The following is a 25823-nucleotide window of genomic DNA, read 5'->3' as shown; positions in this document are numbered from 1 at the left end:
TGGCAGCACCTAAACTGGTAATTTTTAAAGACGTACAGGACTTGGAAACCAGCTCCGGTGTCTGGTTCAGGTCATTATTGCTAATAAGACTTTGTGCTTCTATACCAGAGCACCGCAGCCTCCCGGGATCTCAGGGCTAGAATCTGTTCTGGAGACCTGACCCAACTACTCACTATCATCTCCCTGAGTGCTACCGAGAAAAAAGAAAAGAAAAGAAAAAAAAAAAAGAAAAAAGAAAAAAACAAATAAAGTCAATGGATGAAAAAGCATTTACTATGTGCCAGATACTAAAGATACAAATATGAGATAGTATATGTCTTTAACTGCTTGTATATTAATGTGAAAAAATAAATTCCATTCAATAAGAAAGGAAATGGTATAAAGCACCTACTATGTGCCAGTACTTTAGAAATATTATTTCTTTGGGTACTCATAATAATCCTGTGAGATAGATGCTGTTACGATCCCCCTTTTAGGGAAGGAAACCACGATTAAGGCAGACAAGGCAGTGACTTGCCCAGAAACTAATGTGTGAGTTGGGATGTGAATGCTCATTTCCTGACTCTGATTTCAATTCTCTGTCCACTATGCCACATAAGCATTTGTTAAGCACCTGCTGTGTGTCTATAAGGTATCATGTTAGATTCTGAGGATATAAAGACCAAAAAACAAACAAATAAACAAAACAAAATAAAAATAATCTTGTCCTCAGAGAACTAAGGTAGAAGAAGGTGGGGGATCTATATGTCTATCTATCCATTTATCCTTTCTCTTTCTCTGTCTCTGTCTCTCTGTATCTCTCTTTCTGTGTCTCTCTGTGTCTCTCTGTCTGTCTGTCTTTCTCAGTCTCTCCATCTCTTTGTCTCTCTCTTCGTCTGTGTGTGTATCTCTCTCTCTCTTTCTCTCTGTCTCTGTCTCTGTCTCTCTGTATCTCTCTGTCTCTCTCTTTCTGTGTCTCTGTGTCTCTCTGTCTGTCTATCTTTCTCAGTCTCCCCGAACCTTTGTCTCTCTCTGTGTGTCTATCTCTATGTGTGTATCTCTTTCTCTTTCTCTTTACTGTCTATCTATTTATCATATCATTTCCTGTTCTATTACCTGGAGCACTGAGAAATTGTCATTATGTTTCAGAGATGACACTTGAACTTAAATCTCCCTGATTATAAGGGCAGTTCCATGTGGCCTAGACCATCTTGCCTTTACCAGCTCTTCCACATTAATTCAATCTTCATTAAATATTTTAAATCCTGAAACTAGCCAGTTTGGCTTTAAGATTTGTCCTCTACCTCGCCCACACAGACCTGTTGTTTTCTATACACAGAGACATAACTAGGGCTAGGTGACAAAGGCTTTTTCTCATAATGTTGAAATTTAGAGGGTGCTCATAGCACTTATACTCCTTTAGAAGGCTGAGACCATAAAGAGTTTTCCCTCTTTTCCCAGCAAGTGCATCCCAGCTGGGTTCCTTCATGACTTGACAATGTTCTGTTCCCTTCCAAATAGTGTCCTCCTAGAGTCCTGGACTCAGTGAACTGAACCTGGAGTCAAAAAGACCTAAATTCAAATCCTGCTTCAGACATTTATCCTTGACAAATCATTTCACCCTCTCTGCTTCAGCTCCTCTTTTGTAAAATTAGCTGGAGAAGGGAATAGCAAACCATGCCATTATCTTTGCCAACTCCCTTAGCCTCAATTTTCTTATCTGTAAAATGGGGATAATAGTAGCACTTACCTCTTTTATTCACAAAGTACATTGTAAATATTGTATTAAAGCATTATATAAAGTTTAGCTATTACTATTAGCCATTATTATCTCCCCCACTAGTCCTTGTGTCCTGAGTTTGGAGGTCTCTCTCTAAGATCTAAGGAGAAAAAAAAATAGGTCTCTGTCCCTCTAAGTTTAGGGATCCCATCTTGAGAATGGAGGGGACCTCAGGACATCCCATCCAATCTCCTCATTTTATAAATGGAGAAGCTGAAGTCTTGCTTAACCTTGCCCAGGTTAAGGCTTTAGTTGAGGCTTTAGTCCTCAGTTTCCTTTTCTGAGAAAAGAGGAGGTTGGTTTAGAAGGTGATCTCTAAAGTCCCTTCCAAGACTAAAAAAATTGCATGATGCCTTGGAAAGAGTGGGAGATTTGGAGACTCTCAGCTCATTCACTACTCTTTTTTTTCCCCTGAGCCAATTGGGTTAAGTGACTTGCCCAGAGTCATAGAGTCAGGAAGTGTTAAGTGTCTGAGTTCAGATTTGAACTCAGATCCTCCTGACTTCAGGGCTGGTGCTCTATCCCCTACACCATCCAGCTGCCCCTCGGCCATTATTCTTTGTGTGACTCTGAATAAATCACATAACTTCTCTGGGACTCAGTTTTCCCATCTGTAAAAATAAATGTTTGATAGGATGATGGTTAAGAATATTCCTTCTGTTTCTAAAATCCATGACCCTTTGCTGTTACAGGTCTCAGATAAAACATCGGGATAGGACTACTCGATCTCAAATCTAAGCTCTTGGGAGGGGATTGCATCTATCCTCATGGAATGCCTTGGCTCTTCCAAGATTCAGGTAGTTTTCAATTCCTTGAGCCCAACCTGGGGACAAAAGCGCCCCTCGCAGGCCTCCCCTTCTCCTGTGGGTGACTCTGTACCAGGCCCTAGGCTGCTCCTGGCAGAGGCCCAGAGTAGAAGCTCTGGATGGGGGAGGCAGAGGAGGAGGGAAGAGGTGGGGGGTACAGCCATGAAGGCTCTTAGCTACGAAAAACACACAATAACACAATCATAATCCCCGAAAATGCCTAAACAGCGGTGAAGAAAATGAAAGCAATTTCCTCCTTCTTCCTGCGGAGGAAGAAAGAAAGGACCATGAATTGTTCCTTCCTCCCCTTGTACAGAAAGCCCAGAATGGGGACCCAACTGAAATCCAGCACTTCAAGCTCCAGGGCCCATTAGTCTCAATCAGTTTTCTAAACATTGCCCTACTCCAGCATTAATTGGTCTATTCTCCGCTGTGCATTCACCTAATGCCCATTATCTGGCAGTGAATGGCCCTGACGTCAGAGGCCTCAGAGCAAAGCTAGGCTCTTGTGTTCCATTGTGCCTACAGCCTGCCCAAGACAGTTTTATTCTTTTCCATCTTATTTTCTCCATTTCCCTAACTACCAACCAGCCTAAGAGATGCCCTTCGGGGCACAAAAGCCAAGAGGATTTGTTGCTTGCTTGGGAAATAAGGCCCCGGGAAATGTGACCTCCTACATAAAAACAGAGCCCGGTTCCTGATTAAGGGTGGGAGTTGAATTTTTTATAATTGGAATTGTCTTTGAAATTTAGGGAGCTTGCCTGGAGATGAGATTTAGGGACAAGCCCCTGATTAACCCCCAGTGGGTCTAGTTATTTTTAATTTATTAAATTTCAATACCTCCTCTAAGTAACGTCAACCAAATGATGATTTCAATGTTATTTTCAAGCATGATCTCTCACTCGATCACCAGTAGGGTGACGTCTACTATTTAGGGAACCGATATTGAAAAAGTTAAGTGGGTCATTTAACTGAAGGTCCCAGTGGTTAGTGAGATTTGAATTCAGTCTTCCAGACTCCGTGTCTATCTCTCTATCCACTGTGGAATCCTTGTGATTCTCCCTGGTATTCTTAGAATTGAAAATGGCTTCTAGTAGTTTTATGAAAGGGTAGGGACAAGCATCAATTAGGCATGGAAGTCAAGACAAGAATCAAGAAGACATGGAGGGACTGCCATAAAGAGTGCCCACATGTGGAAGAGTAGCAAAATTTCAAAATATACCAACTTTATAACTGAAAGGTCCATATAAATTAGGGAATTCCAGCAAGGATCGAAGGTTAAGTTGGGTCTCTCCACTCTACAAAAAGAATCAAAGCCCAGTGAGTGAAGATAATTTACCCAGAATGGCACAAGTCAAAGATGGAGCTTGGACTAGAACTGGGTTCCCAATTCCAAGTGCCATATTTTTTTTTCCCCATTGCTCCATCTTTCCTCTGAGGCCTTAAAGCAGAGACAGCCTTAGAGAGCTCTTAAAGAAACATTCATAGAATCATAGACCCAGAGTAGGAGATGAATCCAAAGGTCATCTCATCCACTTCCCTTGTTGTATGAGTGAGGAAACCGAGGCAATATGAAGTGCCTTATGTAAGGTCGCATAAATAGGAAAGTATCAGAGTCAAGATTTGAATGCACACTTACATGAACCAAGAGAGCACTGTACATAAGGACCACAAGATTATGTGATGATCAACTTGGATCTTTTCAACAATGAGGTGATTCAAGGCAATTCCAAGAAGCATCTGCATCCAGAGACAGAACTATGGAGACTAAAGGTGGGTTATTATTTTCATCTTTTTTACTATTGTTTGTTTGCTTTTTTTTTCTTTCTCATGTTCCCCAAAAAGCACTTTGATCTGATTTTTCTTGAGCAACATGATGAATATAGAAATATGCTTAGAAGAATTATACCTATTTAACCTAAGGAAAAAAAAAAAGACTTGAACTCAGACCCTCTAACTCCAGAGTCAACTTCTTTTTTCTCCATATCATACTACCTTTTTTAGTAGCTTACCCAGCTCCACCATATTCAGGATGGGTACATTGTTTTCTAATCCAAGGCCTGAAGCTAATATGTGGCCAAGGGAGTGTGGTACACTCCAGTAAACTATCTCGCAGAAGGGATATACCACGGAACCGATGGATCTCAAACCTGTCAGTGAGTTAGAGGGCTGTCCACCTCAATCAAGAGAAAAGTTACCCAAGCAGAATGGGTAGATGAGAACAATTTGTTCCAGTGGCCGCAAAGGTGGCAGAAACAGGTGCCACGAAGTACTTAGAGTTTTGTCAGAAATGGAGGACATCCCCTGTGTCCCAGACTGTTGGCCTCTGTCTGAGGCTTCCTTTGAACTCAGGTCCTCCTGATTCTAAGGGAAGTGCTCTATCCATTGTGCCATCTAGCTTCCTTTCCTTTGAGAAATGACTCAAGAGAAGATGTGATTTTCCCACGTTGCTTGATCGAATTGAGGATAGTAAGGATCTTAGGAATCAATAGAAGGAATAGACTGGGGATTGTGGAGACAGCTGGGCTGTGCAATGGTTAGCCCTATGTCAAGGAGGAGCCTTCTACCTCCCACCAAGCCCATTCCACCTTCAGAGAGTTTCAGTCATTAGGCTATTCAGAGAATGCTTGGGTCAATGAATAGCTTCTGCTTATATTGTGCTTTAAGGTTTGTGAAATGCTTTACTAGCTCAGCAGATAGTAGGGTGGGGGGCCGGGCAGGTGGGAAATCATAGTCAAGCAGCCAAGCTGAGATAGATCTACAAAGCCCTAAAAAGAGCAACGAAGTTGGAGCCCAAGAATCCCTGTTCAAATCCCAGGCTTCCATTTGTAGTTCCTAAGTTCTCACTGTCATATGTTCCTCTTCTAAACCATGAGGTAGAAGGTGTGCAATATCCCTTTCAGCTCTGAAGCTTAGGATCCCTTTCTCCCCCCCCCCCCCCATTAAGTGGTAAGCTCCTTGTAGTCAATGACTATTTTGCCTTTGGTTTTGCATGCCCAGAATTTAGTACAGTGCCAGACACATAACAGGAATATAATCAGTGTTGCTACTTCAGTCGATTGATTTTTAATGTGGTTTTCTGAAGGGCATACTTTTAAGTTTTAGTTTTGCATTCAGAAAATATTCACCCTTTTCATTTGACAAGTATTACAAGCACAGTAGCAGGCTCCAAATACACAAAGAAGTTATAATTTATTGTAAAATTGTTTGGTGAGGGGGGACACGATGAACAACAGGTATAAAAAGAAATACATGCAAAATATATGCAATGTAGTATGGGTAGATGAACATTCCCTAATCTCAAACAATTTGTTGTGTCTTTGGTGAGGGGGGATAAGGAGAACAATAGGTATAAAGATAAATACATGCAAAATATATGCAGTGTAATATGGGTAGATGAACATTTCCTAACCTCAAACAATTTATTGTGTCTTTGGTGAGGTGGGGATAAGGTGAACAACAGGTATGAAAAGAAATACATGCAAAATATATGCAGTGTAATAGTAGAAGAGCTTTATTGAGAACCAGCTTTTTAAGAACTAATCCTTGAAGTAAGTTACAAGGCTCCAGAAGGTGGCAACGAGAAAGGTGTACATCATAGGTATAAATAGAAATACACAGAGACAGAACTTAGAAAGCCATATACTGTACCAATGTGGCTAAAATGTAAACTGAGTCAAGGAAAGTAATAGTCAATGAAAACTGGATACGTAGGCTGGATTCATAGTGTGAAAACTTATAAACATTTAATAAGAGTTCCTCGTGGCACTGGGGAACAACTGAAACTCCTGGAGCAGAAGAGTATCATAGCCAGAGTTGCTGTTGGCCCAATCTCACAAATAAACTGTGATCTCCTTGAAGTCCAGTATTCTGGCATTTTTTTTTTTTTGGGGGGGGGGGGGAAGGAGGGGGAGTGTTTTTATTCCCAAGCCCTAGCAAAGTTTCTAAGATATAGTGGATATTTGAATAAATGTTTACCGGTTGGTTTGTTTGAAACTAACTTGACTCCATAAATCTGCGTGTCTGTGTGTCTGTGTGTGTGGGAGGGGAGCGAGCCGAGAAAGAAAGGAGAACAGCAGAATTGTCTTGTAGGCAGGAAAGGTTTCATTTCAATTTATTTCCTTTTTACTTTGCCGACCAGCCTATGGAAGGCTCACCAATTAACCCAAGCGAAGGCGACTGAGCTTTTTGTCTCTCATCTACCGCTCCCCTCCTCTTCCTCAGCATCAGTGCATCCCTCCCTCCCTTACTCCCCAGCAGGTCAGCATCCATCTTGTGGACCATCAGCTCCAGAAAGACCCCATTGGGTCTAGGCCCTGGGCCCCTCTGCTGCAACCTCGATCCCTCGCCTGCTCCAACCCACACCCAGCCCATGTCAGCGGAGTCAGAACCTATTAAGAAAGAGCTCTTCTCCCATGGGTGTCTTGTCTCAACAAACCCAACTAATTCAGATTTAACCTTGCTCTTAATATGCTACATTGCTGACTCTTCTAATTGCTGCCACATGTTGCCATCAGCTGTCACACTGAATAAATGTTTACAAAGCTATTAAGGTACTGTATTTGTAAACCCGGGCAGCTTCGCTTTAGAAATCATGTGGGATGCATTTCCCCGCCCTCCCCCCAGACGGAAAAGTTTTAGCAATAATAAATACATTGTTTTGCAGGGATGGGAGCAAGGCGTTTCCTGAACAAAATTACTGAGGGCTTCCTGAGACAGCGCCGGCTTCTACCCAGGCGAGGGGAGAGTAGAGCTCTTAAGAGTCCCCAGCATCTTCTGGGAACTGGATCTCAAGTCTGAGAGCTATATTGATGGAGAGAATTCTGGCCCCCTGGCTTGGGAGGGAAGAGAAATGGATTCTAACACAAGACTGCCACTCATTTGTTTTGTGATCTTGGAATAGTAACTTCCTCATTCTGGGTCTCAGTTTCCTCATCTGAAAAGTGAAGGGATATAACTGATCTTCAGATGTCTGTTCAATAAGAATATATTGTATGTTTTCCTACCTCCTACATAGGTGTGTAAGCCTCCAAGTTCTCTATGAATGTGATCTGAGATGGAGATAAGGAGGAAGAAGGGGAGGAGAAAGAAGAAGAAGGAAGAAGAAGAGGAGAAGAAGGAGGAAGAGAACGAGGAGGAGGAAGAAGGGGAGGAGAAAGAAGAAGAAGAAAGAAGAAAAAGAAGAAGGAAGAAGAAAAAAGAAGAGGAACAAGAAGGAAGGAGAAGAAGAGAAGAAGAAGGAGGAAGAGAACGAGGAGGAGGAAGAGGAGGAGGAAGAAGAGGAGGAGGAGGAGGAAGAGGAAGAAAAGGAAAAAGAAGGAAAGAAGGAAAGAAAGACAGAAAGGAGGAAGGAAGGAAGAAGGAAAGAAAGAAAGAAAAAAGAAAGAAAGAAAGGAGGAAGGAGGAGGAGGAGGAAGAGAGAAGGAGAGGAAGGGAGAAGGAGAAGGAACAGGAGTCTACATCTCTCATAAAAAGATTTGTTACTAGATAAAATTTCTAGCTAGAGCAACTCACCATCTATTGAAACATGGAAGGGTTGCAATCTATGCCAGTAAAGGGAATTTCCATGTAAAAGATGGAGACCTTTCAAAACATTGAAGTGTTCCAGCCCTGATATCCCATGTTCTAAGATTCCCAGCTCTGATACTCCCTGTTCTAAGATCACTCCCAGCTCTGCCATCCCTTATTCTAATGCCCTCCCATCTCTGACATTTTCTGTTCTAAGATCTATATTAGCTAGAAAAATGGACTGAATAATGGAATGAGCTGGAACAGGGCACCATCAAAGCTGCCCATTTTGATTCTGCACCATGATGTACTAGCTTGGGAGTCATGGGAATAAGGAAGCCCTGATTGCTTTTGGCCACATGCAGTGGCAGTGCTGAAGAACCTGAAGGACCTGAACTTTGAAATGATGGTGCAAGCCCTCTTTGACATCAGTTGGGAAAAGCCAAAACTCCATGCCATGGAGCTTTAAAAGGATGTGAAATGTCTGGTCTCTCTCTTCTGTTCTTCTTGGCAATAGATTATCCTAGACCATGAGGAGAGGAGAAAGATCACTTTATCCTATATCCCACCCCAACCACAATGTAACCATGGGCATGTGGCAGCTAAGTCACATCTTGCCTACACAAGCTTGGTTTTAGATTTGAGGCTTCCATATCTTTATATCTTCATTCCTAATGTTAAGTATTGATCCCAAGATGTCTAGACTTTGAGGCCATCTTGTGAGTTTAAGAGATTCAATGGTTCTACTTCCTTGGGAAAGAGCTGAATAATATGAAGGGGAAAACTATTCCAGTACACTTGGAGTCTATGACTATGAGAAGGAGTGTGAACCCAAGCCCCAGCTCAGCTTTCCAAAAGACATCTACTGTGAGGAGGACAGTTCCGAGATAAGGTAACCTGTAAAATGTCTACTCAATACTCCTGTAAAGTATTTTAGATTTAGATGAGATATGAAAGTATTACCTAGCATATAAAGGACTTTCACATGCTAAGATTTGCCCTGATCTGCTTGGCTCTGAAGAGGAGAATCAGGAAATAATGGGTAGAATCTACAAAGAGATAGATTTATACTCTATCTAATAATAAAAGGTCATGAGAATTAGAATGGTCCAGCAGTAGAATGGGCTTGTCACAGGAGGTGAACTGCCCCTTTACCTAAGAAGTACGTGATCAGTCACTCCAGTAAGTGAGAATATGCACTATATCCCATATATATTATGTTATGTGTGTGTATATATGAAGAGAAAGAGAAACACAGAGAGAGAGAGAGAGAGAGAGAGAGAGAGAGAGAACGAACTAGGTAGTACAGTAGATAGAGCATTAGGTTCAGGAAAACCCAAGTTCAAATCTAGCCTCAGACACTTACTAGCTATGTGACCCTGGACAAGTCACTTAACCTTATTTGCCTCAATTGCTTCATCTGTAAAATGAACTGGAGAAAGAAATGGCAAACTCCAGTATTTCTGCTGAGGAAATCCCAAATGGGGTCATGAAGAGTCAGATAAGACTAAAATAACTGAACATTTAAATATGTATGTATGTGTATAGGTATCATATGTATATAGATACATATGCACATACACACATATAATATTCATGCATATATATGTATAAGTATCTATATACATACATACCTACACACACATATATATGAAATACTTTTAGATTTGAACACTGAATCCAACAAATCACCAGATGAGCATACAGATTTCTTTTATTTTTCTCTCGAGTAGCCTCTCAAAATTGCCCTGTGAGCTGAGTTAATAGTGCAATATTTTACATATTGGGGCTTAAGAAGTGAACTGATTGAATTGGGGCCACATGACAATGAAAGAGATTTTGGGGGGTTAGCTTTCTCATTTAATAGATGGGGAAACTGAGGCCCAGGGATGATAAGTATTAACTCCAAAAGTATTAACTCCAAAATCACAGAGTTAGTCTGAGTTAGGATTTAAATTCGTGCAGATCTGGATTCAAATTCCGAGTTTCCACTTCATTCTCTCCACTTAAACAGAATGTCTCTCTAATATTAGGTATTCAATAAATATTTATTGATTTGGTTTTTGGAGACATGAATGTCTTCCCCATCCACCTCTTATTTTAAAGACTCAGAGCCTCTTTTACAATGAGGGAGTTGGACTAGGGGGTCTCTGTGATCCCTTTCAGGTCTGGCTTTGTGCTTTTAGGACAACCCCTATGAAATTGAGAAAAGGGCAAAGTATGAGACAATGTCAAGAAAGGTAAGTTATAGGAGCAGAAAAAGAAGGGAAGGAAGAAAGGAAGGAAGGAAGGAAGGAAGGAAGGAAGGAAGGAGGGAGGGAGTGAAAGAGGGAAAGAGAAAGGGAAAGAGGGGAGAGAAGGAAGAGAAGGGAAAGGAAGGAAAGAGAAGGGGAAAGAAAGGGAAGGAAAGGAAAGAAGGAGGGAGGGAGGGAGGAAAATAAGTAAGAAGGAAGAAAGGAATGAAAGAAAGAAAGAAAGGAAGGGAGAGAGATGGAGGGAAGGAGAAAGGGAAGAGAGAAGGGGAAAGAAAAAGGAAGGAAAAAGGAAGGGAAAGAAAAAAATGGGAGGGAGAGAAGGAGAGAGTGAGGGAAAGCATTAAGTAACAGACATTGAAATTCTGAGACTTTTTTACGAGTTTAGAGAAAATTAATAATTCGGGACAACAGCGGAAAAGCGTAATAAGGAATTACATGAATAATTGCCAACTTAATTATGCAAAGCTATAGTTATAGGAATACAGAGGAAGAAGAGAGGCATGAAACAGATGAGAAGTGAGGGAAAAACCCCAATACTTAGCGCTCTGTCACTTCTCAGAAGCCCAAAGGCTTCACGTCTCTAGTCTCTTATCAGGGCTGAGGTATTCCCATCCCCCTCCCTTTTTTTCCTACTTCTTAAGGAGCTCGCTCCCATCCCCCTCTGTCCCCCTCCCCTCCCTTAATTTGGTACTTTACTTCTCTCTCTGGGCATGGTTTAAATCTGTATCCAGTTTGCAATTTCCAATTAGGATATTGCTTTAAAATCTTCTTTTAATTCTTTAAGAGAGTATTTTCTTAAAGGGCAAGCACCCTTTATAAGAGAACCTCAATGTATTTAACAGAATTTCAGCAGCAAAAAAAAAAAAAAAAAAAGGGGGGGGGGGCGAGAGGAGAGGGGGGTAATTCAACTGGTTTCATTACAGTGAAAGGAAACTAAAGCCACTTCTCATTTCTCCCCGGGGGCTTGCTATATATGAGGTGGTGCAGCCCAAGGTATCACTCCGTAAAGAAAGCGTATAGAATAACAGAGTAACTGAGTAAGGACTGAAACGTTTTTCCAATCGTCGGTGGAATTGTGGGACGTAACTGAGAGATAAGTAATAGCCAGCCTCGGGTCTCGTAATCTGGTTATTTTTCGGAGCGTATTGCATACCCTGACCCATAAAGCCATCGGATTGAGTTTTAAGTAGATATTGGCAGCTACTTGAAGGTACCTAGGGGTCCGTGCCAGAAAGGATGTGGAAAGTATTTTGAGGATTCTATAAATCCATGTTTTGAAAAGATTTTCTTTCTTCCGGTCCGACTCGCTTTCTTGCTCGGCGGGTGCGGCCCTGAGCAAGTCCAAGAGGCCCCTGGGAGTATGGGGCAGGGGGCGCCGAGAGGAAGACTCCTCGGGGTGTCAGAAAAGCTTGAGGGTGGTCCCAAATTGGCCTGGGGGATGCAGAGGTGGGGGCTCTCCCTCTCCCCAGGCCGGTCAAGCAAAGATGAGTCACCTCTGGGTGCCTAGAGAATGGATTCCAGTTTGAGATCCAAGCGAAACCTGATAGTTGTCTGTCTCTCATGCTTTGTTTATCTCCATCATGATCTCTGTATCTGTCTCTATGTGTCTCTACTCTCTGTTTTCTATCTCTTCTTTCTTTTGATCTTTCTGTCTGTCTGTCTCTTTTCTGTTTCATCTCTATCTCTCTCTGTCTCTCTCAGATTCTGATTCTGTTTCTCTGTCTCCTTTCTCCTTCTGTTTTGTCTCTGTCTATCTCTGTCTCTCTCAGACTTTCTTGTTTCTGTCTCCTTTTCTTTCAGTTTCATCTATTTCAGTCTCTCTGCCTGTGTCTCAGTTTCTCTCTGTCTCTATGTCTCTGTGTCCTTTCTCTTCATGTTTCATCTCTGTCTCTCTCAGTCTCTATTTCTTTGTCTCTATCTCCTTTCTGTTTCTGTTCATCTCTGCCTCTCTCTGTCTCTCTTTTTCTATCTCTCTCCTCTCTATCTTTCTGTCTCTCTCAGTCTGTTTCTGTCTCCTTTCTATTTTTGTTTCATTTCTGCTTCTCTGTCTCTATCTGTGTATTCTCTCTTTCTGTTTCATCTCTGTCTCTCTCCCCACCCCACCCCACCCCACCCCACCTATCTGATTAGTTTGCATTGAGAAGACATGGTGATTCTGTATATATAGAGCTAGGCCCAATATCTAGGTCACCATTCACATCCTTCCTGTGACTCATAATGTGGAGAAAGTGAGGGAGCTTCCTGGAATACCCCATACCCCTAGAATCACAGTAGTAGCCCCTATCTCAGGAGAAAAAAAAAAACTTATTCAAAAATAAGTTCACTACCTGGATGTTGTAGACTGTATGCAGTCTATAACCCTAGGCCTATAATCAATAAATCTGCCAATAGTTTGTATCCTGGAGTTTAACACAGTGACAGCATGTACTTTAAAATGTTGATTGGATGATCAGTATTGATTAATCTAGGTTTATTTGTGTGTGTTTTTTTAAGTTAAATGATTAAAAAAAACTGCTCTCCTCGTCTGTAGATGCTTTTATATAGATATGGATATTTGTAAGAAATGAAAATCTCCCTAGTCATGAAAGTTTCTACATCTTTAGATTTTTTTTAAGTGAACTGTGAGATCTATCTTAGGGTAGAATTACAGGATCTTAGTATTAGAAAAGCCAAGAGGCAGCTAAGTAGTGTAGTAGATAGAGAGCATCAGTCCCAAGTCAGGAGATCCTAAGTTCAAATTCAGCCTTAGATATGATCCCAGGCAAGTCACTTAATCCCAATTGGGAAAAAAAAAAAAAAAAAAAAAAGGAAACGCTAGAAAAAGAGAGTAAGATGATAGATTTAGAACTGGAAACAAACTTAGTTGTCATCTAGTCTAATCCTCTAAATTTACAGATGAGAAAACTGAGACCCAGAGAGGTTGCTGGATGTACCCATCCAACCCTCTCATTATAGAGAAGGAACCCAGAGGTCAAGAGATGGCCAGTGAAAGAGCTAGGATTTGAACTTACATATATTGACCTTGGGTGGTACAGTAGATAAAGTGCCAGGCAGGAAGTCGAGTTTCAATTTGGCCTCAGACACTTACCAGCTGTGTGACCCTGGACAAGTCACTTAATCCTGTTTGCCTCAGTTTCCTCATCTGTAAAATGAGCTGGAGAAGGAAAAGGCAAGCTACTCCAGTGTCTTTGCTAAGAAAATGGGGTCAAGAAGAATTGGACAAAACAGAAAATGAATGAATAATGACTTTAAACAAATCATTTAGTACTGAAAGATATAGAGGCCAAGACTGGGTGACAAGCTAAGTGGCTGAAGTGGGATTCTAACCAAGATCTTCCTAACTCCAAATGCAGTTTTCCATCCACTTCACCATATTTCCTTTCAAATCTAGTATTTTTATATTTACAACAATTAGCCAGTCAGCAAGTATTTATTAAAATTCTGCATAGTCAAGTTTTCTAAATAATAATGCTTTGCTATTAATGAGATATGTTCAACAAGAGCATAAAGAGGTATCTTTATCTGTATAGTTAGGTAAGATAAATATTATGCATTTGACTTCCTTTTGATGATACTTCCATGGACTTATGATCTTGTAAATGGGACAGAATAAAAATCCTCCACACCTGTTCATTCTATTTGATTTTCATCTGTTTCATTCCCTGCCTCACATCTGCCACTTTTCCTCTTCCTTTGACCTGCCACTGTCCTCTTATCTCCAACTTGGAGCAACACCTCAAAATCAGACAATCAGAAAAAAGTACCCCCATCCCTAGTACGTATTAGTCCATTCTCCAATAATCCTACTCTAGTGGGTTAAGGTGAACAGAGACTAAGCGCCTTGCTCAAAGTCACAGTTAATAACTGTCTGAGTCTGGATTTAAACTCAGTTCTCCTGACTCCAAGCCAAGCTTTCTATCTCCTAGCATTCTATCTACTTAGATGCCTCCTCAGTGGGGAAAAACAAAGTACAAAAGACTGAAGAGTGAGCTATGGGAGGGGCAAGGAAGATAAGGTGCTCAAATTGATGGAGAAGTCAATCCGAAAAGTCTCCTAAGAGCAGCCAGGTTAGAAATGAGATGTGCTGAGCTAAGCTCCCTCCTTAAATAAAGAGTTTGGGAGTTCATGGCCCCATTTCAATCCAAGAGGCAGAGAGTGTTATCCCAATAATGAGCTTCCTGGAACATGGTGTAGAGTCAGAGAAGTCCCAGAAAATTGAGGCTCAGAGCTAAAGCAATTTGCCCAGGATCATATATCTAATACAGATCTGAGGTAGATTTGATCTCAGGTCATTAGAATTCTAATTCTAGCTCCAAGCGGATGAAGGAAAGAGTTTGTGAAGGGGAGTGATAAGCGATTAAGTTGGGGAGAAAGGTTCAGATTCTTGGCTCAGTCTGATGGCTTCTCATCTGAGGAAAGTCATAATAAAAACATTCTTAGGAAGGTGTGGCTAGTCACCTGTGCTAGTTGGCTATAATGAACTAGGCCTAATATGAAGAGGTTCTGGTTTAGGGCAGTGGTTGTGGCCGTGATGAGGGAGGGAGGACTCAGCAGTGGAAGATATCACCATAGTCGAATTGACAGCACTTGGCAGCTGACTGGGGGTGATTGGGAGAAGGAAATCAAAGACAGCTCATGGCTGATGACTGAGAAAATCTTGAAATCCCCAACAGAAAAAGCCTGGAGAGCCTGCTTCCAAAGCAAATGACACCCGAGAGGGGTTGGGAGCTGCTGTGAGCCATTATCACCCATTAACACCTTCGCTCAAATTAATTTATCAGTTTAGAGTCCAGCAGGAGTAGAGCCCTGAGGCTTAAGAATACAGAGAAGGAAGTTTTGATAGAGAAGGGGCAGAAGAGACAGACAGACACAGAGAGACAGAGAGAAACAGAGACAGAGAGACAGAGACAGAGAGAGAGGGACAGAGAGAGGTAGGAAGGAGGATGTGCTAAAAGGAGAGATGTGCCATTTAAACACTTAGTTGTCAAATTTACCTGGGACGATCCTTACTCCCCATACTTTATCCTAAAGCTTTCCCCCTTTTTTCTGAACCTTTATTAGTTAAATCTCTACTTTCTTGGGGCAATTACCTAGTGCTATGGCTTGGAAACAGATTCATCCATTTTCCTTGATCAGTCAAGTTTATTGGGGATTTAGGAAAGATTTCTTATGTCTTTGACAAAGCTGTCCTGTTTCATTTTTCTCAGTCTAAAACAGCCATCTCTCTTGGTGACTCAATGATCTCTTTTTTTGTCTGTTGTTACTCTCCATCCTGCTCTCCAGCTCTATCTCTAACTATGTCTGTGTCTCTCAGTCTGTATCTGTCTGCATCTTATATCAATCTGGCTATCTCCTTCTCCCCTCTTTTCTTTTTCTCTCCCTTCTACCCTGTCTCTCCTCATCTCTTCTCTTTCTTTTTTTCTCTCACTCTTCCTTTCTTCCTCTCTGTCTCTGTCTGAATCAGTCTCTGACTCTCTCTGAGTCTATGTGCATGTCTGGCTCTGGCTCTGGCTCGTCTCTGTCTGTCTCTCTGTCTCTCTCTGTGTGTCTGTTTTTCTCTATCTTTCTGTCTCTGTCTTTCTCTCTCTCTCTCTCTATCTTTCTGTCTCTCTGTTTCTCTCTCTCTCTGTCTCTCTCTCTGGCTCTGTCTCTCTGTCTCTGTCTCTATTTCTGTCTCTCTGTGTCTGTCTGTCTCTCTATATATATTTCTCCCTCCCTCCCTCCTTCCTTTTCTTTGCCTCCTGACATGCACAGGGCCCCAGTATTATTGTGGGTCTTTCACTCTCATTCGGCCCATCAGCCCCTTAATACCATTATTGTTGATGTCTTTTCATTCCCAATGCCAAACCCGATTTGGAGCTCTCCGAGCTGAGGGTTTCAATCTGAGCCTTGTAGACAGCGAGCTGGAGTCCTAAGTGACTGGAGCCCTCCGACAATCTAATTGTTATTGACATTCGTGTCTGATTGTTCATCAAGGGGGATTCAGCTCCGAGGCCAAATCATTCTATTATGGGGCCCCTTTCAACTTCTTCGCTAACAACAATGACAAGAAAAACATAGTGGCAGGAGAATCAATGGGAATCTTTACTTACATCTATCAAAGTAGCTTTTGTGGGCCTGGGTATTGAGAGGGGGGAGGGGTGGGGCTGGAGGGGAGAACAGGCTTCTTCTGCTTCCTGGCTGTGATGGAAGAAGCTGGGGCTGTGACAAGGCCCAGGGATGACAGTCCCCAGATACACTTGGTTATATGTGCGCAAGGGTTACGGCATATATGCACAAATGTCTATACTACAAGAGAGGCTGCCGAATTAATAGAGGCAGTGAAACTCCTTATACCGATAAAATTACAGCTCCAGTTAAATGAATACATGCATTCAGTATTTTAAATATGTAAATGTATATAGAGTAGGTACATATATATGTATTTCTATATACAACACTATATACACTTACATATTTATACAAATGCAAACATGTGCTTTGGGGACTGGCTATAGCAACATGTATGTGCACACATATTTATATGTGCAATAATTTGTGTATATACATATATACTCATTTATATGTATATATTTATGTATAGGTTCTTTTTTATTCTTTTTGGACTGGTCCTGTGATGTGCACATTAATGTATATATCTTCACACTTATGCCATATCTTAACACATATTGCACGCGCATGTGTACGTGTGTGTGCTTATAAAGGTGTAGTGCTTGTGTGTATGTATATATACATATGTGTGTATATACTTATAAAGGTGAAGTGCCTGTATGTGTGTATATATATACTTATAAAGATGTAGTATTTTGTGTTTATATACATATATAGGTATATATACACAATTATGTTGTAGAAGATTGGGTATTATATATAAACTCACAAACACACACTCCTACAAAAGTACATGTGTATACACATATGATACACATTCACAGCCCTTTAAGGGTTTATATGTTTTATATATATGTGTGTGTGTGTGTGTGTGTGTGTGTGTGTGTGTATAGAGGGCATGCATGTGTATGGGTGGGGGACATTCAGGTGACTAACATCTGGTCTAAGGGCTGCTCGCCCACCTTTGGGGACCACCTTTCAGCCAACTCTTACCTGTGGCTCCAAGGAGCTATAGCTTATACAGCAGCTACACCTGGGAAAACCTTCTTGGCAGATAGACTAAACCATTATGAAGGACCAAGGAGTCTGGAACCCTTTGGTGAGTTGGGGGGATGTCTACTCCAAGCATGTGCAAACTAGAATAGGTGGATGAGAACAGTTTGTCCAACTGCCATGAGGCAAGAGAAGCAGGTGCTCTGGAGAGCTTGGAATTCAGTCATCCAGTGCATCCTGGGTCATTGCCAGTAGCTTTGATTTTTGTCTTGCCACTGGACATCAGTGATCCTGGAAGAGAGAAGGAGGCTGATAATTTTGTGCAACTCAGTCTCCCTTAAATTCCTTTAATTACACAGTCAAGATTTCATACCTGTGATGTTATTGATCCTCTATGAAAATAGAGGATAAATAATATACATATATATCCATCTGCCTCCTTGTAGTATATTCATGTGTGTTTATAAATCTATATACATATATATATATATATATACACATCCTATATATATATATATATATACACAAACACACACACACACACACACACACACACACACACACACACTTGTATGTATGCATAATTCAGTCTACAAAAACCAGTCCTGCTTTGTCCCTCAAAAGTAATTATTCAATTCGGTAAATATTTATCAAATGCCTACTATGTGCCAGTCACTGTGCTCAGCACTGAGGACACAGAAAAGAGGGAAAAGGTAAGCCCTATCCTCAAGGGGCTTACAATCATTTGAAGTCATTCATTTATTATTTAACATTTGCAGATGGCTTTACATCTGAAATCTCATTTGAGCTTTACAACCCCTTGAATAGGTACCTCATTTTAATCTATTTTGTCCTTTTGGAAAAATTATTTCTCCTTCTGGCATCAGGACATAGTCACAGGTCTCATCCATCTAAGTCTCATCTAATAACTTGAGTTCTTGCTTTAGGAGAGGAAATGTGGAACAATGGAAACATCTCTTAATCTGGAGCCAGAAGAACTGGATTCAAATCCCAATCTTACCATTTCTTACCTATGTGACCTTTGCCCTTGAACCTATTTCCTTATCTGTTAAATGGGGTGATTGATCTCAGTTCCCCACCTTCTAAGAACCCATCATCCTGCTCTATTCATAGTCTATGGGTATTTAGCACTCTCCCTGTTGTAGCCTCCTGAGCTGTTCCCAGTTGCTGGCATGAAATGGGAGAAGAGGTTGGGTTCACTTGGACTCTTAATGTGAGAGGAAGACTTGCAGATCAAAACTTCCTGCCTCCCCTCCTGATGGTGAGGAAGCTTTCCTGGTTCACGCTTTTGTGCTTGTAAAATCCAGCGAAGAGAAGGGTAGAAGCAAACATGGAAGAATAAAGTTAGCAAAGGAAAGGGGGAAGGGGTAGTATAGAAAAAGCAGCCAGATTGTCTCCTGATTCAGGTTTCTTTGACCTGAGAGGATTACATAGAAATCAAATCAACCCAAATTGCATCGGAAAATCACTGTTCCCTGGGAAGGGGCCTTTGATCCAGGGGAACTCACTTGGCCATTTCCAGGTGTGCCTGCAAGAAAGCTGCCTCTCCAGCCTCCTCAGGAAACAGTCCAGCCTGGCTTGGGCCAAACAACATAGTTGATTTCCTGTCATCTATAATCCTGGAGCATGGCAATAATGCCTTTCTGTGGTTGAAATCACTTAGCTTTGTGAAATCAGAGACTTGTGTCTTCTTCCTCATGGCCCAGAAGTGTTTGCTGGTCTTGAGATTATGGAGATTTCTGACCAACCCCTCTTACTTCTCCTTCTAGACCATCATGTTTCATTGTGGAATGGGTCCAACTTTTCAACGTGAAAACTATGGGGATGAGCTCAAAGATTCCCTGAGAACTGGATTTGGAATGGACACTGAATCACCGTAAGAGATATCATATACTCCTTTGGAGAGGTGGGAAAAATAGCATAGATTAAAGTTGGGGGTCTAGATTCAATTCCAGTTCTGCTGCTTCCTACCTATGTGAGTTTGGAAAAGCCCTTTCCCTTCTTGGGGAACCTTGGGTTCCTTCTCTGTTGGGTTAGGCTAGCAGGTCTAGTCTGGCTCCCAATCAGCATCAGCATCCAAGCCCCTTGAAAGTAGGCACTGAGCACCCAAAGAAAGAACACTGGGACATGAATATAAACTGCTTGCATTTTTTGTTTTTCTTCCCGGGTTATTTATACCTTCTGAATCCAATTGTTCCTGTGCAACAAGAGAACTGTTCGGTTCTGCACATATATATTGTATCTAGGATATACTGTAACCTATTTAACATGTAAAGGACTGCTTGCCTTCTGGGGGAGGGGGTGGAGGGAGGGAGGGGAAAAATCAGAACAGAAGTGAGTGCAAGGGATAATGTTGTAAAAAATTACCCTGGCATGGGTTCTGTCAATAAAAAGTTATTTAAAAAAAAAAAAGAAAGAAAGAAAGAAAAGAAAGTGGGCACTGAGGAGGCAGAGCCAATAGACAGAATAAAGGTAAGAACTTGCTCAACCTCTTCCCCAATCCACTCTAAATTCCTTTTAAATAATGGTCCTAATCAAATTTTAGAGCATCAGAACACCTCCAAAAGATGGAGTAGAATATTTTCCAGTTGAAGGCAACTTAATAATTCAGCAGAAAAAAATTCACCAGGATGAGAGTCCAGCATGCAATCTCAGTGCAGTAATCACAAGTGCAGCCCTAGTCATGACCCGACTTCTTAATCAGCGGCAGTCCTGGTGACTTCCAGACCTCTCAGCCCAGAGACAACAAAGAGAACCTGAAAGGTCAGCAGAAAAGGTCTGTGGGACCAGGGAGCCCAGCACACAACCCCAGTACAGGCCAGCCCTGGCCCCTGACTCAGCCATGGTTTAGACCCCAGCATCAGCATCTGGATCAGCAGCAGTGCTGGAGTCTTCTGGACTTCTCAACCCAGGGACACCAGGAAGGACTTCAGTGGAGAGAATCTGTGGCAATGGGGTAAAAGTCCAGCATGCGAGTGCAGATCTAGTCATGGCCCGACTTCTTAATCAGTGGCAGTCCTGGTGACTTCTAGTCCTCTCAGCCCAGAGATAATAAAGAGGACCTGAAAGGTCAGCAGAAAAGATCTGTGGAACCAGGGAGCACAGCACATAATCCCAGTACAGGCCAACCCCAGCCCCTGACCCAGCCTTGGTTCAGACCCCAGCATCAGTGAGAAAGGAACTCTGAATCATCAGCAGTGCTGGAGGCTTCTGGACTTCTCAACCCAGGGACACAAGGGAGAACTTAGAAGTTCAGTGGAGGGATCTGTGGCAATGGGATGAGAGTTAGTATGCAGTCCCATTGCAGACTATGCCCACACAACCCCAACCCCAACCTTATATTTTCAGTGAGGGGACATTCCAAACTGCTCCAGAACAGAAAAGAGTATGCTTGTGGCCAGATTCCTAGAAGGATCTCTGAAAACAGCTGCACAAAACCCCTGAAACATGGAACAGCGCACCATCCATCCTGTAAACAGAGCCCTATTTTAACAAAGAGTTAAAAGCTGAGTAATAGGCTAGGAAAATGAGCAGACAACCAAAAAAGTTTCTGGCCACTGAAAGTTATTATGGTAGCAAGGAAGATCAAAACACACTCAGAAGATGATAACAAAGTCAAAGATCCTACATCCAAAGCCTCCGAGAAAAATAAGAGATCAAAAGGGACTTTGAAACTCAAGTAAGAAAGATAGAGGGAAAATTAGAAATAGAATTGGGAGTGGTGCAAAAGAAAATACAAAAAGCTAGTGAGGAGAAGAAAGTTCACTGAGAAAAATAATTCCTTAAAAACCAGAATTGAGCAAATGGAAGTTAATGACTATGAGAAATCAAGATACAATACAGTAAAATTTTGTTTTTAGCAAAAGCAAATGGAAAAAAAAATGGAAAAAATGGGGAAAAATGTGAAATATCTCATTGGAAAAACAACTGACCTGGAAAATAGATTCAGGAGAGATAGTTGTAAAATTATTGGTTTACCTAAAAGGCATGTTAAAAAAAAAAAAGAACTGATATCTTTCTGTACTTATAACGACGTCTGGTCAAGGTTACCCAGAGAGGAGGAAATCAGAATAGGAAAAACAGAGGTCTACGCTGTCTCAATTGTGTGACGTTGGTCCCTTCTTTCTGGAAGAAGATTCCTGGAAAAATGATTGGATTGAACTCTCCATAATCTCTAAACTACCTTAAACCCTGATATTGGATGATTCTCATCTCTCACATGGTTTATAGGGTTTTCTCTCTACTATGAGGAAATTAGCTAAAAACATAATAACTTTAATTTCAATTAAAGTAGCAATTTTATTTAATATAACATATGAGACAAAGAACATGGATAATTTCATTCTTTGTATTGGGCTGACACATAGTAATCTTCTAATAAGTGCTTGTCAATTGGTTAGTTGATTATTGAAGATGATTTCATATACACTTCTGAGGTCAATTAAACAAGAGTCTATTCAATCCAATTATCATTTATTAGGGGTTTTTATGACAAAAACAAAAATGAAAGCTGTGTCTCCCTTCAAAGAGTTTGCATTGTCTTGGATGAAAAGTCTCTTGTGCTATTATTTACATGGGCAAAATGAAGAGATATGTCCCACAATGGAACACTTGGGAGATCTTGGCAATGAGCATTGATTAAGTGCTTACTGTTTGCATTCTCCTAGTACATTCCTCTCTCACCTCCTAATTTCATCATTTGTTTTTGGAGAATACGAATGTAACCAGAAAGGAAGATGATTTCTGCTCTCAGAGAGCTTACATTCTAATGGAGGAAGGTATGGTCGGGAAAGTCCAGAGAGTCAGGAGTATAACCTATAGAGAATCCCATCTATTTCATCTTCTCTGTCTCTGGATGGAAGATCTCTCCATCATAGCATTATAACTCTAGAGTGGCAAAGCTTGTTATTGTTGTTGTTTCCTGATATGGAGACTAACTCTTCCCCTTTGCTCCTAGATCTCATGTCTACCAGAGCAAGTCTAATCCCTCTTTCCATGACAGTCATTCAAACACTGGAAGACAAATCTCACATGCCCTTTAACTTTCTTTCTCTATTTACTTAGACAGAGTTTACATATAGTCACCTCCAGCACCTGGCCCATGAAAGGAACAGAGTCAACAGCTGGAAAGGTATTCAATGAGCCCAGGATTGTAAGATGGTTGATTTCAAACAAAAAGAAACCATAAGAACCATTTTTTCACCTTAATAATGATGAGCCAAGTATGATCCTAAAGCTCCAACTCCCTCATCATACAGGCGAGAAAAACAAAAAAAAAAAACAATGGATAGAGAGAATATGAATTGTCCAAGATCACTAACATAATTAGTGATAGCATCCGGATTTGAACCCAACTTCTCTGTCTCCTAATGTAGAGCTCTCTCCCATGAATTACCTGTTTTGATCCATGCTCATTGATTTGACATGCTTTTGTATTCTCTAGGTTCTTCTTTTTCTTTTCTTTCTGTCAATATCTTTAATAAAAAAGGTCCCAACTCCAGTTGAGTGATCCAGCTGGAATTGGGTTTGTGACTTCAAGGCCTCTTTTCCAACTTTCCTATTTAACAAAATTCAAATCCAGATTCAGACATTTCCTAGCTCAGTGACCTTGGGCAAGTCACTTAAAAAAAACCCTCTCATTTGCCTCAGTTTCCTCAACTGTAAAATGAAAATGATAATGATGGCACCTACCTCACCTGGTTGTTGTGAGGATAATATTTACCTAATCTTTAATTACTGGATGGGTGTTGCCTCAGACAAACTGAGATCTGGAAAAGCTCTAGCTTAAAAAAGCCAAGGGTTCCAGCTACATTCAGGGCCATTCCCAGCCTTTCTGATCTATGTCTTGCTACTGGACTCTGATGACCTTGGAGGAGTGAGGTTGGTGACTTTGAACAACCCTGCCTTCCCTAAATCTAACTCATTTGCAAGAAAAGACATCACCTTCCAGGTGTCATTGGATCTCTTTGAGAACGAAGGAAAAACAATAGCAAACAAACATTTAATGGGAGGGAACTTAAGCTGTCAGACTAAGTTAATCACAAATCCCATACCCATTTTCCCATTTAGCTAAATTCAAATCTGCATGCAGACATTACTCCAAAATTGAGTAAGAATACATCCCTCTAGGAGGATCAGAGGAAGTGGGTTTTGTTCTGAAAGTCTTCCCTCCTCCCCAAAAAAAGAGTCCCACTCTGGAAATATCAGTGCATTTTACATACATTGGATATGTGTAAAATATATATGTTATATAATGTATGTATACAAGTATGTTTATTATTCAGTAATTTTTCCAACTCTCCGTGACTCCATTTGGGGTTTTCTAGGCAGAAATACTAGATTGCTTTGCTATTTCCTTCTTGAGCACAACTTACAGATGAGAAAACTGAGGCAAACAGGATAAAGTTTCTTCCCCAGGATCATTCAGCTAGTAAGTATCTGTAGGTAACACAGAGTGCTGAACTGGAGTCAGTAAGGTCTGAGTTCAAATTCAGTCTGAGACACTTACTACCTATGTTTTCTGAGCAAGTGACATGACCTCTGTGGCCTGTTTCTTCATCTGTAAAATGGAAGTAATGGCACTACCTCCCAGGATTGTTGTGAGGACAAAATGAGATATTTTTAAAGTGATTAGCACAGTACCTGGCATATAAAAGATTATCCATGTATATGTTCTGTCAATAAAAAGCTATAATTAAAAATAAATAAATAAATAGGGATTATTATTATTATTACTTCAACTATATTATATGTGTGTGTGTATATATACATTTCTGTGACACAAGCCTTCTTTATTACTACGTTCATGCAATTTAAATCACAACACCCTAGAGAGAAGGAGGGAATCTTCTTTATCTCTAGAATACTAAGCTGTTTTATTATCTAGCCATAGCATGTGGAGTCAAGTTTCGGGGGAAAAAAACATATTTTGGTTAAATCCAAACCCATCAATCAAGCCTTGAATCAAATCCAAATAAAACACTTTGGGGTGCTAAATTTTAGGGTGATGACATGTGACATTGTTCTTCAGCCAGTGGAATATCCTGCAACCCTCCCCCCTCATAGGACGTTAAGGTTTTCAGTGAGGAATGGGGTAGATTGATCCAGAGAGATTGCCCCCATTTTGATGAGCTCACATCTCTCCTTGTGTAATTTGGGCATGTCTACTAGAATCTCTTAAAAGGGAGATAATCAAGTCCAACTTTTCCATTGGAAAAGATCATCTTTTCTAGGGATGAGAGTTGTTCATACATACACATGTTATAAGGAGAAATAGAATCAACAAGACTTAGCTACAAATAGACTGGATATAAAGGATGGTACATGTCTAAGATGTGTTGGTATTGTGCTAGCTTCTGGAGACACCACTAAAATGGTGAAAATCTAAATACTCAGCTCTTGAGCCCCAACCAAGGAATTATTAAAAGGGTACTTTGCCCAGAGGGATTGCATGGTTTCAAAGTCTAGCCCAGATGGATTCATAGTTTTTTCCTTTAATCAATAGCATTTCTACCCACCATCCCAGGGTATTCTCTCCCATAATATAGGTTGAATCTCACCAATTCAAGGCAATTCAACATTTATAAAATGCCTACTATGTGTCAGGCACTTTAGATGCAAACACAACCAAGAAACAGTCCCTGCCTACATTCTACTGAAGACATTTACAATAACATGCCCAATTGCTACTTTAGGGCTCCCAAGGAAAATAATGGGATAGTGGTCAATCCACACTTCACTTTATTTTTCAAATCAATCACCCATTTAAACAATCAGCTAAATGTTAAGTGCTTACTATGTGCTAGGTATTATCCTAGGTTCTGAAGACACAGATAAACAAAAATGAAACAAAAGCTGAAAAGACCAAAGTTAGGGGCTTAAAAAAGGGCTAAGGAAGCTAAGCTGGCATTCTCTAAATTTGTGAAGAGGTTAGCTTTAGCAACAGACAGTCTATAAATTACTCATTTCCCAGTTGTATAAACAATCACCTGTCTTTCTGTATTCACCAACAAAACCCAGCAGGAAGAGATAGAAAAAGAAAATCTATTTAGCTAGGTAAAAGTGCTGCAAGATCATTATTACTATAAGATGTCACTTTGCTTTTTAGGTCTGTGACTGGGAACTGGAACTTATTTTTGAGCCAAAACCAAACTTTAAGAAGACAACCATCGACTGTCTCAGAGGTTTAAACTGGAAGAAGAAATGATGAATGCAAGTTCTATTATAGGTCAACTATTGGGACTCCTGGAAAAAAAAAACTGGGGATGGTTAGTAAGGTTTTCATAGCCAGTTTATGACTCATGGGAGAATTCATTGCAAGTATCTCCATTCATAAGCACGACTGGAGTAGTATTCATCCTTCTGCTCCTC

This window comes from Antechinus flavipes, chromosome 1, assembly GCF_016432865.1.
Source record: "Antechinus flavipes isolate AdamAnt ecotype Samford, QLD, Australia chromosome 1, AdamAnt_v2, whole genome shotgun sequence".
NCBI classification, from domain to species: domain Eukaryota; kingdom Metazoa; phylum Chordata; class Mammalia; order Dasyuromorphia; family Dasyuridae; genus Antechinus; species Antechinus flavipes.
This window is presented reverse-complemented; position numbering follows the sequence as displayed.